The 13,006-nt window shown below is 37.2% G+C and overlaps 1 long non-coding RNA gene across 1 annotated transcript; it reads left to right on the top strand.

Annotated features, from left to right (window-relative positions):
- Positions 1–808: 808 nt before the first annotated feature.
- On the top strand, positions 809–11,282 carry LOC129135854 (uncharacterized). The gene is made up of 3 exons (XR_008536965.2): positions 809–881; positions 6,899–7,049; positions 8,969–11,282. It is a non-coding gene; the product is annotated as an uncharacterized LOC129135854 (long non-coding RNA).
- Positions 11,283–13,006: the final 1,724 nt, after the last annotated feature.

Genomic DNA, 13,006 nt, shown 5'->3' on the forward strand with positions numbered 1-13,006 from the left:
CTCTCAAAAGAAACAAAATTAGAAGAACCAGGTAAAGCTACCTAAGAATTTTGTGATTATGGTTCCAGGTCTCATGGAAACCTGGTAATTATATTAGCCTCTATTCCTTGGATGCTTAATGTACTTAAATATGAAAGTGCAATCACTGCTGAATTTCACTAATAGGCCATAAATCAAAAATACCAAACATCAGATGATTTTTGTCCCATCAGGGACACACAGTATAGACAATAAAGGAAGGGTGCATAGAAGCACAGTCATAAATGAAAGTGGCAGATAAAGGATGTGATGAACAAGAGCCACAAATCTCACCAGATAAGACCTTTCCCAGGACAGATGGTATGGTGGATACTCAAGCTCACTCTGATGAAGTGAGGCAGAGCCTGGGGCATGAGCTGCAAAGTGATATGTAAACTTAAAAGGAGATGTCTTATTAAATGTCTTTCTGCTCCTAATTTTAATATTGTGGCAAAACTTCCTTAAATTTTCTCATTCTATTCTTTCCTTTATTGTCTTTGATCAATATTTCATCCCCTACATATAAAGTTTATCATGTGCACTATCACTTTGTACACGTATAGTTATTTGCCACTATTATATTTTACTTGTTTCCTTTACTTTTCCGTCCCTGTTTGTTGGCATCATTGCCCTCAATAAGATTACAAAAAATCCAGGGGTAGGAACTATTGCCTGAAAATGGTGTAGAAAGCACCCCCACCCCCGCCACCCTAAACCTAGTGTAGAACTCTGCATACTATGAGTGAACAATACATGGGCCTTCAGTGAAAAACTGAATTAGGAAGAGATTCTTTTTGAAAAACTAATTCGATTAGTATGATATAATGAGATGGCATAGACTCATTTCTCCCCGCACATCCTTGGTAAGTACAACTATAAACACTGGAAATAATGTAAGAGAAAACCAAAGGAGAGCTCTCAAGGGTGGAGAGAGAAAGCGTGCTTTGGAACCAAGACTGAAGGAAGAACACCTATCAGAAAAAGGGAAAAAGATGATCTGGCTTGGCACTTCCCCACCACAACCTAGCAACAGCAGGCAGCCCAAGTAGACTCATTATATCTCAGGTTGAATGGAAGTCCCTCCTACAACAGTGGGGGAGCCCTGCACCACGAGAACGGGCGATTATCAGAGCCCCACTAACAGTTAACAGCACGGGAATCTCTTTTCTCCTCTCCCCAGTGGAAGACATGGGGGTGGAACAGGCAACAGTGGCAGGACAGATTTCACCCCAACAACCAATCAGACCAGGGAAGCTTCCTGGTGTTTATGGACCAGGCCTGAGACTCCTCTTCCCCACTGAGAGATATCAGGCTGCCTGGCCCAGGGAAACCCTTTTTGTCCCTTCAGGCAGTACTAACAAGAAGGACTAGTGGGAGCCCCAGCGACAGCAGATTATCCAAGCAGACCAAAATGACACCACAAAGGTTCTGAAAATTTAAAAGTAGCTCTAGACCCACATAATACATCTAAACAGGGTGACTCTTACTTAAATAAGAGATTTAAATCAGACTCAGAGTCTCCTAATGTAATAGACAAAATGAGCAGGATACAATACCCATCATATCAAGAATCAGGAAAATCAAACTTGAAAGAGAAATACAATCAATTCACGCCAAGATGAATCGTGTATTGGAATTATCTAATGAGAATTTTAAAGCAAACATAAAAATGCTTCAACACTGACTTATAAATTCTCTTGAAGCAAAAAGATAGAAAATCCCAAAAAAGAAATGTTATAAAAAAGACCTAAATAAGAATTATGGAACAAAAAACAAAATAATTAAAATTAAAAAAAAAAAAAACCTCACTGGGAGCTCAGTAGTACAGTGGAAATTATAGAGGATAGAATCAGTGAACTTGAGGTCAAATTGTGTCTGGAGTTGGTTCCTTCTGGTGGGTTCATGGTCTCGCTGACTTCAAGAATGAAGCCGCAGACCTTCACGGTGAGTGTTACAGCTCTTAAAGGTGGCACAGACCCAAAGAGTGAGCAGCAGCAAGATTTATTGTGAAGAGCAAAAGAACAAAGCTACCACAGCATGGAAGGGGGCCAGAGCGGGTTGCTGCTGCAGGCTGGGGTGGCCAGCTTTCATTCCCTTATTTGTCCCTGCTCATGTCCTGCTGATTGGTCCATTTTACAGAGTGCTGATTGGTCCATTTTACAGGGTGCTGATTGGTCCATTGTATAAACCTCTAGTTAGCTACAGAATGCCGATTAGTGCATTTTTACAGAACACTGATTGGTGCATTTTACAAACCTCTTGTAAGACAGAATAGTTCTCCAAGTCCACGCTCGACCCAGGAAGTCCACCTGGCTTCACTTCTCAAAATCAATAACATTTACCCAATCTGAAAAACAGAAATAAACTGTTTTACCCCTCAAAATGAGTAAGAGTCTCAGAGCTCTATAGAACAATAACAAAAGACCTAACCTTTGTATCATTAGGATCTAATATGGTTTGGCTGTGTCCTCATCCAGATCTCAACTTAATTTGTATCTCCCAGAATTGCACAAGTTGTGGGAAGGATCCAGGGGGAGGTAATTGAATCTTGGGGGCCAGTCTTTCCCATGATATTCTCATGATAATGAGTAAGTCTCTTGAGATCTGATGGGTTTATCAGGGGTTTCTGCTTTTGCTTCTTCCTCATTTCTCTATTGCTGCCACCGCCACCAAGTAAGAAGTGTCTTTTACCCTCCACCATGATTATGAGATCTCCCTAGCCATGTGGAGCTGTAAGTCAAATTAAACCTCTTTTTCTTCCCAGTCTCAGATATATCTTTATCAGCAGTGTAAAAACGGACTAATACAGCATCTCAGAAAAAAGGAAAAACAGAGTGTTTGGGGCTGAAAGAGTATTTAAGAAAAAAGCTCCATACTTTCCAAACTTGGCAAAAGGCACAAGCCTCCAGATTCAAGGTGGGCAAATCTGGGAAAGAATAAACCCAAAATATTCATGCCAAGACACATTATGAATAAACTTTTAAAAACAAAAGACAAAGAAAAATCATGAATGCAGCCAAGAAGAAATGACTCATTACTCATGGCGTTACACTAATTTAAGTGATAGCGGATTTCTCTTCTGAAACTATTAAGGCCAGATGGAAGTGACACATTTTTCAAGTGCTAAGATAAGAACTGTCAACTGTGAACTATATATGTGGCAAAACTATTCCTAAGGAGTAAAGGGGAAATAAAGGCATTCTCTGATAAAGAATAACTAAAAGAATTTGTCAAATCTACCCTCAAAAACTGGCCAAAGGAATGTCTTCAGAGAGAATCTTTAAAAGTAAAGATTCTGGGAGCATAAGGAAGGAAGAAGGAGCACAAGTGGGTTCATACAGTAGACTATAATTTCTTTCATGAGTTTTATTAATTGATTACCTAACTGAATCAAAATTATCACACCATCTGATACTCAAGAAAATGGTATTTAACTGGAAGCATAGCAAAGGAACCTAAAAGAAAGTTAAATTTCCGCTCTCTATATGAAGTGAAAAAATGTTGATTCCTAGTAGAATGTGATGCCACGTATGTATATTGTTATACCCTGTGAAACAACTATAAAAGTGACACAAACAGATGCATTCAAAATATAAATTAATCAAAATGGAATTCTAAATAATTTCTAAATAACTCTTGGGAAGATAAGAAAAGGAAAACAGAGTAAATAAAACCAGAGAGAAATAACATAAAATACAAAATTAAATGGCAGACTTAAGCTCTAGCATATCAATAATTACCTTAAATATAAATAATCTAAATTTACCTGTAAAAAGACAAAGAGATTTGCAAAGTGGATGAAAAAACATGAACTAACTATATACTGTTTACAAGAAGTTCACCTCAAATTCAACAACATAGGTAGCTTGAAATGAAATGATGAAAATGATATGCCATGCAAACATTATATATTAATAATATAGATTGTACGTGTGTGTGTGTGTGTGTGTGTGTGTGTGTGTGTTTTAAAAACCTAGTAAAGGTCTGAATGAGAGAAGATGAGGAAGCCAAATCAGTGTACATCACTGAATCTGGGTAGGAAGGTTACCGCTAATGTTACGGAATTTAACAAGCATATGTAAACACATTGTCTCATTGGGTTCTCCAAATACATCTGTGGAACTGGCATGTCTAACTGGCCTTCATTAGCAAACAAGGTGCTTAGGGAATTGTCTCAGGCTGGTGTTCCAGGTGCTGTGGTCACTTTGGGAGTGACTGGGATTCAACATGTGGAGCAAAGGGAAACTTCGCTTCTCATGAATATCAGACCCTGAAAGGTTGGAAGAAAGAGGGGAGCAAGAGGAAAAATGACTCCCAAGGCAAACTGGCAACAGGGAAGAGGTTAAATTGAGCAAACATGTTGCAGAATGCCTGACCTTACATTGTTCTGAAAGACTATTCAGAGCAAAAAGCTAAGTCCCATTTGTGAGATGATGGAAGGGACACCCAAGGGCAGGAAGAAACCTACTGAGTTAAGTTGGCAGGACTGAGAGTATTCCCATTTTGTGAAAAATGAAATGGACTGACATGTTGAAAGTCACATCATAACTGATAGCACCAAAATCTCAGAACGCACTGCTAAATAACTTTTCTAATCACCACCCGTTCCCCAATAACTATTGAAATAAAAAAGTCAGCTGATGATTAACCAAAATAACACTAATAATTGGTAGAGCTGGGATTGAAATCTAGGGCATGTTCTTCAATATCATGTGACTTATTTGAATTTGAAGAGAGGCCTCTTAGGGAACAGGATATATGAAAGATTGTTCTCTGGAAGTAATAAGATATCACATTCCTTTAGATAATCCAATTAATGAAGTTGTAACAGAGATGTTTGTCTCAATGGAGCCTGTCTTGTACACATCAAAATGTTTTTTTTAACACTGTTACGCCATTGAGCTGAAACCTGGCATTTTTTGACAACAGCATATGAGGTGAAGGGATCTCTTCACTCTCATCACCACTCTGCCCTCCCATTTCTTTGCACGAGTCTCTCTGCAAGTTATTCCCTTTCTGACAGTTGGTATGGACAGTCTAGTACAGACATCATGACTTTGGAAAATTACATCAAGTTTTTAATCTGTTGAGTAATTTGTGTCAATTATATACGTGTAAATAAGAATATTGTAAAGGAAGAAAGAATGCTATTAATACTGTCTTTCATCTAATTAGTAGCCAATCCCTGTCCCAACCAAAAGAAAAAAGAAATCCAGTATCAGGCTTATGGTTCTAACGTGGTGGGGTATAATTTTAACATTATCGAGGAGGGTGATAACACTAACAGCATTCAGAAAAGAGTCTAGTATTCTGTACTCTATAGAGCAATAAATGGTGTCTTAGTGTGGGTATGAGCTCCAGAATGGCATGAACAACGGGAATAATAAGCATTAATCTAATTGAGAATGCCAATTATCTCTACCTGTTTACCATATCTGTCACTTGGCAAGGATATAAAGATGACTAGTGAAAAGGAGAGTAGAAAATACTTCTATTATTTAGATATTAAGCATCTACTGAGTCCCTGCTATGTGCACAAAACTAGACAGTTGCTGAGGCAGTGACTCAATGAGTTTTTAATACGTCTCAGTAAGTATTTCATAATCCAGAAAAAATATTTTATGCTTTGTTCACATTCAAGTCTCAAGTCAAAAAATCTTCATCTAACTGGATTTTTATCCACAATATTTAAGTTTGTTAAAATTTTCTAAAGTGAAGCCAGTAGACTCAAAATAGCAATGTTTACTAACCATTTATATTCTTTAATTATGTTTATTCAGCAGATCACATAAACAGCATGTTCACAACTAAAAACATTTTACCACAAGAATAAAGTCACTTGTTTATCTAAGAGCTAACCACTGTTGATAGATATTAGTATTATTATTTCAATTTGCTTTGGGCAAAGAAATGGAATAGATGCTTGCAACCTATTATACATTACACATCAGATGAGGAAAGGCAGAAAAATGAAAAGAGCTCAGAAGGAAATGAATACAATAATAACTAAAAGGAAAACAGAATCTTGACAGACAGGCAGAACACACCAGCTGCTCTCTTCTGATTCCAAAGATTGACATCAAAAGTCAAGAAAAATAATGCTTGTGTCCTAAATTAAAGATACACATGTATTTATATGATTACCTATGAATTTAAGGAAGAATAAGACTCTTTGTTCCAAGAACTGGGTGTGGATTTATTTCATAGAGTTTGCTCATTTGAATTTTTAATTAGGAGTTATAGTCACAATCCACACAATAAATTGGGACATGCCAGTGATAGGAGTTGACAGTTGAGAATCACTTAGTACTAATTATTAAGAAAATGTATAGAACAAGTTTGAGTAATGTTTCAAAGCTACTGTTGTCAATGGGTTTGGCTATACTTGATTATGATGCTGATGAACAAAGACACAGTTGCTGTTGCGTGTTACTTGTAATGTAGTGAGGTAAACTGCTTTTTGATTCTCTATAGAGCTTTGCAGCTATATTTTTGTGAGAAAATTGTTGAGACTCATGCCCATCACTTTATTCGATTCTTCATAAGGTCCCAATAAACTTTTCTTAAGCATTAGTAGTGAGAGAAATTTTTCTTTTTTGAAGAATAATCTGTATCTTCCTCTTGAAAAAATTTGAAGTACGTAACTTGCCACCTTAAGTTCCCTATGAACTTGACATTTGTGTCTCAAGGATCTAACATAGTACAGGACTTAAGGAAGGAAGGCATTTGTGAAATGTATTTGTGAAATGGATGAAAAAATAAATAATTAAATTTTGTTTACTAAGAAATAATGGCGATGATCACAATCATATTGGGCCATAATGTTGGCATATTTATTTTCCTCAATCCTAGTTTTCCATTTTTATTTCTATTTTACTAGCTTCATTGTATAGTCATTGCTGCTTCCGGTGAGCTTCAACTGTGGTGAAGAAAGACACCCACATACCTAACAATGACATAAGAGAGAAAGAAAAAAATGCATTTAGCAAAGGTACAAGCAACATGTTACATGATCACTGAGTAAGAAGCAGGTGAGTCTAGCTGGAATTTGTTAAGGAAATAGAGACATTGAGAAGGGAAGATGCGTCTTGAGCATTCATGGCATGTTAATTATCGAGCAGAGATTTTATAAGGAGAAAAAGTAGGAGATAAAACTAAAAAGGCAACTACAAATCAGACTGAGAAGGATGGTGAATGGTACCTTAAGACAGTGGTCCCCAAATTTTTTTAGCACCAGGGAATGGTTTCATGGAAGACAATTTTTCCAGGGATTGAGGTGGGGTGTTGGTTTTGGGATGGAACTGTTCCACCTCAGATCATCAGTCGTTAAGATTCCTCTAAGGAGCACGCAACCTAGATCCCTCACATGTGCAGTTTACAATAGGGGTCAGGCTCCTATGAGAAACTAATGCTGCCGCTGATCTGACAGGAGGTGGAGCTCAGGCAGTCATGCTGGCTGGCTTGCCACTCACCTCCTGTGGTGCAGCCTGGTTCCTAACAGGCCATGGAGCGGTACCAGTCTGTGGCTCAGGGATTGGGAACCCCTGGCTTAAGAGTTTGATCATTAAATTGCACAGTTAGGAGCCACTGAAGCTAGATGAGGAAAAATCTAAAGGCATTGTTGTTATTCCTTAGGAAGATAACTTACATGGCAGTATGATGGATGATTTGGAGAAATAAGAGACTTAAAGCAGAAGAAACAATTGGAAGGTTTAGATAATAAGATACAGAGAATACAGTTATGGATTCAAAGAAAAAATAAAAATCAAGATGACTAGGCCACTAAGGGGATATGAAGATAAACAGTGAAAAGAATTCATGATGGGACTGCAATGATACTATTTAAGAACAGAGGGATCCAACAAGTGAAAAGCCATTGAAAGGAGACAATAACACAGAATAACACAGACTATCACGCAGGTGTTACTGTGCATACTGCTTGACATCAACTAGACCAAAATCCTGTGACCCTTGCAGGTAGTCTTCTTAGGGTCTTTTATTCCTTTTTGACTGCTAGATAGTTATTTTATCAAACATACTGCCTGAAATATAATGGCACTCATATTTCAGGTAGTATGTTAGGTATTTAATCTTCCCTGTAACTCTGTAAGGCAGGGTACTTTCCTCTAAATTATAGCTGCATATACTATTTGAGTGTCTTTTCCATAAATACACAGTGGAGAAGTGGCCAAGGAAAAATTGTAACCCTCAGGTTTGTCAGAGTCCAAAGGCCATGCTCTGTGCACAGTTCCTCACTGTCCACTTTTGTTTTGAATATGCCGAGTCAAGTATAAGAGGACCATCCCCATCCAGCAAATGCAGGTGCAGGTTGCAAATGCGGATGTGGTGCCCAGGAGAAGAGCTAGGCTGGGAGAACAGAATTTGAACCATCTGAAGGGAGGTGAAAGTTGAAAGCATGTTGGGGGCTGAAATCACTAAGGGGAGCATGTGTGGGAAAACCAAGAATTTAACCTTGAGAAAGTTACACCTATAAGGCAGGTAGAGAAAAAGAGGCCATAGAGAAGGCTGTTCAACAAGGAAATTAGAATGAGGAGGTTAAAGTTAAGTAGTAGGTCAAAAGGGAATGGGTGATCAGCAGTGTCAATACTGCAGAAAGTCACATGTGCATGAGATTCAGGAAAAGGCACCTAATGCTGGGAGGAGAAATTAATCAGGGACTCTGAACAGCAGCATTTAGGTATTAGAGACTATAAAACTCAGAAGCAGCTCTTCTGAGAATGGAGGGATGAAGATGCAGGAAAAAACTAAAGGCTTTTTATTTGTGATATTTGACAGTGATAAAAAATAGAGGTGGAAAAGAAGCTGGGGATAGGGCACATTGTGATGAGGTTTTATGTTAATTGTTTTGATATTTGTTTTCCTTTTTTATTGACTATAGTGAAGTTATTGAAATTATTTTGATTTTTGTTTTTCTTTGGCTACAACGAAGATGTGTTAAAGTGTAAAAAGGAAGCTGTGAAAGAGATATCAAAAATAGGAGGAAGAGAGAGAGAGAAAATGAAAGAAGATGTGTAATCCTGGGCTCTAGCTACATGGCCTCTGATGCGGTGAACTGCAGACAGAGCAGTGTGGCAGCTGAATGACAAACACAGCAAATTGGAACAACATAAACCCTCCGTAACTTTAACATCATAGCTGATTAAGTTTTCTGGCATGTAAAATGCATCCACTGTGAGAAATTCTGTATCTCAGACATGACTCACTGTTTAGCATGTTTATACCATTAGGAAATACTAAAGATGTTTCCTCAAGCGTATGATGGTATTATAAGAGCACATGTAAGAGCACTTATTTTGATAGTAAAGAGTGGCTACCAGTAGCTTAGGTTTGCCACAAAAATCTCTATATTCAATCTTTAAAATAAGTGATTATAAAATAAATATCTAGCAGTGAAAACAGAATTAACTACCCTAAGAAGACTATCTGTAAGGGTCACAGGCTCTTGGTCTAGTTGATGTCAAGCAGTACACACAAGAGCAAGACTATGCATTTTGCATAATCACTAGACATAACAGAGTGAGTAGAATATATGATAATTTGGCTCTAAAAGAAGAGATTTATCAACATTTTTGGAATCAGCAACTTTGAATTTATGGGAAATGAGGAGAATATAAAAAGACATGAGTAAACAGAATGCTTAGTAATTTGAGAAGAAATTGAAAGAGCAAATTAGAATATTGCAAAACAAACACAGCAGCCCTAAAGGGAAGTCCCCAAAACAAAAACTTTGTTCCATCCTAGATAAAGATAGCAAAGGATTTCTAGGAATGGGATTGCCATGTCTTAGAATGTGTGCTTCACTTCATAAGAAACTGATGGGCTCATACCTGTAATCCCATCACTTTGGGAGGCTAAGGCAGGAGAATTGCTTCAGCCCAGGAGTTCAAGACCAGCCTAGGCAACATTGTGAAATCCCATCTACACACACACACACACACACACACACACACACACACAAAATTAGCCAGGCATGGTTGCACACACCTATAGTCCCAGCTACTCTGGCAGAAGGCTAAGGTGGGAGGATCACCTGAGCCAGGGAGGTCGAGGTTGCAGTGAGCAGTGATTGTGCCACTGCACTCCAGCCTGGGTGACAGAGGAAGACCCTATCTCAAAAACAAAACAGAATGAAACAAAAAACTGAAACTGTTTTCTAAAGTGGCTGAACCATTTTGTACCCCTACTAGCAATGTATGAGAGCTCTGTTCATTCTGTATCTTCACAGTGCTTGGTATTTTTAAGATTTTAAAAATTTATCCATTCTAACATGTGTGAAGTATATTTAATATTTTGAATATTATATTTATAACATAAATCTGGGCTATTTTGGAAATAATACAAGATAAAGTCAAAATGGTTTCTTCTTTACAATCTCACAATCACAGTCTTGTTGGAAATAGAAAATCCATGGCATTTGTTCAGTGGTATTAATTGGAAACATAAAGGAACTCTCATTTTTACCCAGAAGGTTATTGATATATTTGTTCTTCATTTTCTCAAAATTAAGAGAAATGTTAATCTCTCCTTTTATCATAAGTTTAGGCAAAGCAAATCACAATTCTTCCCACATGATGCTAAATAAGTCATATGCAGGAGGAACTTTCTGCTCTAGCCACATTCCCTGGACACATTTTTATTTATAGCTGCAATTTTAAGTCCTAGTAGATAGAGATGGCAGCAAATGTGTGTTGCGTATGTTAAAGGGCACGTATCATCTCATCACTTGTGGTAGACTGAGTTATTGGACACAATCCTTCATGCCTCCCTTTATCTACATCCTTTACCTTATACTTTCTGCCCATAAAAGGCCAAGTGTACTCTCCCATCTTTTGAATTTGACTTATCTATGTAATTTTCTTTGGCCAATATGTTATTTCTAGTTGTGATGCAAGTGGAGGCTTGACATGAGCTTGCACAGTGGGTCTTGCTCTCTTGTACTTTTTCCATTTTCATGAGAAGAATATCCCAATTATCCTGATGGTCCCAGAGTCAAGATAAGAGACATAGAAATGACCCACTCCCATGACTGCAGCCTGAAGCCCAGCTTCCTTGTCCACCTAGTACATTAGTAGGGAAAAATCAATGCTCATCATCATATGCCACTGAGATTTTGAGGTTGTTTGTTATGCAGCACTAACAGACAGGTAACAGATTCCACATCTGTATATGATATAAAAAATAGATTGACTATGAAAACTGATGAGGCCTTTAGAAACAACATGATGAAATAAAACTATGATTGTATTTCTGTGTGTGTGTGTGTGTGTGTGTGTGTTGGAGAGTTCAGAATGGGTCCAGGGCAGAGCAATCGAGAGATTGTCTTGGAGACCAAGTTGAACAATTTGTATTTCAATGGGGAATTTGTGGATTAAAATGAATGAAATGATAGAAACACTGCGTTTAAAATGGAGTAAAATAAAGTCAAAAACTAGAGGCTGCAGCAGTAAACTATTTTTTCATAAAATTCTGCAATGCTCATGAAAAAAGAGTCTTGATTCACTGTCTTTCTATCCCCTTACTTTGGCAAAACCCATAGATCTCCATTATGGCACATATACGAATTATTATTCTAAATTTGATCTTGGCTAAATGTTATTCACATTCAATTTAATCAAAAAGCCTAGTGACTGCCCAACATCACTTAATAGTGATAGCTAGCAACACATATTTATTTAAAAGCACGCTGAGTGTCTGGCGCCATTCTACAAACCAAATAAAAGTAACCAAGCAACAATAGAGAATTTAACTTCACTGTGCCAAGTAAAAGGCATTAGCCACTTATCATGTTAATCACACAAGCACTTCAAGCAGTGCACGCAAAAAGAGTTACCAAGGTTAATATAAAGGCTTTTATAGACAATAAGCCTAGGCTGACTGAATACCTGGACATAACTGAAGTGTCAGAGTAAAGTCGTCAGTCCATGGTGGAGGACAGTTAGACTTTAGCTCAAGTTCAAATTGATGTCTCAGAGTATTCTAATCAGAAATGATATTTGGTCTGTATTTGATATTTAGAATCCTCTACAAACTGGAAGAGGTCTCTTACAATACAAAGACAATTCCTGATGGCAGGAGTCTCCATTGAAGCCATCTGGAACCCACCAGGGTCTTAGAGGAAGTGAATTTAGGATCAGCAGATAGGATTTTTCCTGTAATGAGCATCTATTCCAATCAGGCTGCTTGATGAACTGCAGGCACAACTTTGCAATTCCTGTTAGATGAGTGAGAAAGAAATTCAGAGTATACTTATGGTAGCTACCCAAGTACCACACATTGTATTGAGTATAACTTTGAAAGGATTGCTTCAATTCTATTACTGAAACAGAAAAGAAATATAATCAACCCTTTCACTATTACTAATCCTTCTAGTTGACACTAAAAACAGAATTTATATGTGTATTAGTTCATTCTTTAAAACTTTTCACTTTTTTCTTCCTTAAACAATGTTTTACTAATAATTTTAAAATGATTATATATTAAAGTACATCTATACCTACTATAATATATAAGATATATCATAGTCAATATAAATATAGATGCTCTGCCATATATATGATATAGTAGATTTAGATATGTTCTGAATCTGTTTTATGTATATTATGCTATACTATATTTAATATTTCATATACACATTCACAAACACACATACATAGTAGTTTTCAGTTATAGTAGTCCAACAGTATTTCACATAGTTGAATTATGTCAAGACCAGGTAGAAATAAAAATAAATTAATGACTTTGAGTCTTAGATCAGAAAAAAAGACTACTTGGATTACTAACTCAAATAACGTTATGATTAGGAAAATGTCTTTTTGATAAGAGCTTGAACTTCAGTACCTTCTTAATTGTGAAATTTGTTAGGTGTTCAGAAATGACATTATTCTCTAAAGCTCATATCCATTAAGCAGGGTGTAGCCATCCCATTGTACTTATTAAGATACCAGGAATTGCTGTCCTGGAAAAGAGG

The sequence above is a fragment of the Pan troglodytes genome, chromosome 7 (genome assembly GCF_028858775.2).
Source record: "Pan troglodytes isolate AG18354 chromosome 7, NHGRI_mPanTro3-v2.0_pri, whole genome shotgun sequence".
Taxonomy (NCBI): Eukaryota; Metazoa; Chordata; class Mammalia; order Primates; family Hominidae; genus Pan; species Pan troglodytes.